The sequence below is a fragment of the Pistacia vera genome, unplaced genomic scaffold (assembly GCF_008641045.1).
Source record: "Pistacia vera cultivar Batoury unplaced genomic scaffold, PisVer_v2 Contig14, whole genome shotgun sequence".
Taxonomy (NCBI): domain Eukaryota; kingdom Viridiplantae; phylum Streptophyta; class Magnoliopsida; order Sapindales; family Anacardiaceae; genus Pistacia; species Pistacia vera.
This window is the reverse complement of record NW_022195466.1, coordinates 768,053-770,194: the sequence shown is the minus strand read 5'-3', so window position 1 is coordinate 770,194 and position 2,142 is coordinate 768,053. Positions and strand designations below refer to the sequence as shown.

General features: G+C 41.7%; 1 non-coding gene across 1 annotated transcript; it reads left to right on the top strand.

The window, feature by feature from the left end:
- Nucleotides 1–1,762: 1,762 nt before the first annotated feature.
- LOC116123060 lies at nucleotides 1,763–1,869 on the top strand. The gene has a single exon (XR_004126984.1). It is a non-coding gene; the product is annotated as a small nucleolar RNA R71 (small nucleolar RNA).
- Nucleotides 1,870–2,142: the final 273 nt, after the last annotated feature.

The following is a 2,142-nucleotide window of genomic DNA, read 5'->3' as shown; positions in this document are numbered from 1 at the left end:
TCCTCTCATACTCTTCTACCTCTACTATTTTTGATTTGGCGATACAAGCTTCTAGAGGTAACTGTGGGGTGTTTTCTTCCATGGATTCCTCAACCAATTTGTCCACCATATCTACACTAAAACATAATCCGTTTCAGCTAGAAACTTCATCGCCTCAAAGACATTAAAAGTCACTGTTTCATCTTGAACCCTCAATAGTAACTTCCCTTCCTATACATCAATTAGTGCTCTCCCCGTGGCTAAGAATGGTCGGCCCAAAATCAGAGGAATTTTCTTATCCTCTTCTATGTCTAACACCACAAAATCTGCTGGAAAAATTATCTTCCCCACCTTCACCAACACATCCTCTACTATCCCTCTCAGATGTTTTATTGATCTATCCACTAGTTGCAACGACATGGTCGTTGGCTTCACCTCACCAATTCCCAATCTCCTGAAAATAGAAAAGGGCATCAAATTAATACTAGCTCTTAGATCACACAAAACACGATCAAATGTAATATTTCCTATAATACAAGGAATAGTAAAACTCCTTGGATCTTTGAGCTTTGGAGGTAACTTCTTCTGGAGGATGGCACTACACTCCTCTATGAGCATCACCGTTTCCTCGTCGTCTAGCTTCCTTTTGTTTGATAAGATTTCCTTGAGGAACTTTGCATAGCTCGGCATCTACTGCAATGCATTTGCAAAAGGAATATTAATGTGCAATTTTTTAAAAATTTTAATAAACTTTGAAAATTGCTTATCCTGATTCTTTTTCTTCAATCTTTGAGGAAAAGGCACGGGTGGGGTGTGATGTGCCAACTCTGGTGGTATCTCGGGGAATGGCAATTTCTCCTTCTTCTTTTGCCTTTCATTTTGTTTCTTTTCTTCTTCCTCCAAACCACTTGGTTTCTCTTCCGCAACTATCTCTTCATCAATTTCTTCATCCGACTCTTCCTTTCCAGGTTGCTCAACCTTCTTAGTAGCTCGCTCTACCTCTTCCACAATTGTCCCACTTCTTAAAGTGATGGCATTAGCTTGCTCACGTGGGTTGGTCACTGTATTACTTGGTAAGGAACCCTGCGGTCTCTCATTCAATTTCTCGGCCAATTGGCCCACCTATACCTCAAGACTCTGAATAGACGGCCCTTGATTTCTAAAATTCGTCCTCGTCTCACTCATAAATCCTGTGGTCTCCTGCATGAATTTGCCAAACATATCTTCCAACTTTGTCACTCTCTGATCCCTTGGTTGGTTATTTGGAACGTTCCTCTGGTTCCATTGGTTATTTTGCTGGTTTTGATTTCTCCAAGCCAGATTTAGATGATTTCTCCACCCCGGGTTGTATGTGTTGGAGTATGGGTTGTTTGGTTGTCTCTGATTACCTACCAAGTAGTTCACTTGCTCCGTTGATGAAGATAACGAAGCAAATGTGTTCCCAACTTGACACTCACTGCTCACATGATTCCCTGCACAAAAATCACACGTTAGTTGAGGTGCTTGAATAGAGTTTACCTGCATAGTTCCCAACTGTTTCTGAAGTGCCGTGAGTTGGGCTGAGATGGTTGTGAATGCATCAACTTCATGAAGACCCGAAGATTTCCTTGGTGTGGCTCTCTCATTCGGTCTTTGACATTTGTTGCTTGCTAGAACCTCAAGCAACTCATAGGCCTCTTCTGGTGTCTTATTCTGCAAGGCCCTTCCTGAAGCTGCATCCACCATGGTTTGTACATTACTCATCAATCCATTGTAGAACGTTTGGACTTGAAGCCAAACTGGTAAACCATGGTGTGGGCATTTCCTCATTAACTCCTTGTATCTCTCCCAAGCCTCATACAATGACTCAGAATCATCCTGTAGAAATGATGTGATATCATTTCTCAATTTTGCTGATTTAGCTGGAGGAAAGGACTTGGTAAGGAATTTCTGTGCTAGATCATTCCAAGTTGTTATAGTTCCCAGTGGTAATGCCATTAACCACCCCTTGGCCTTATCTCCCAATGAGATTGGGAATAATTGCAGCCTACTAGCGTCATCCGACACTCTATTTGACTTAAAGGTGTCACAAATTTCCAAGAAATTTGCAATGTGCTGATTCGGATCTTCCTTCAAGTCACCATTGAACCTAACCGACTGCTAGATTATCTGGATGATTGTCGG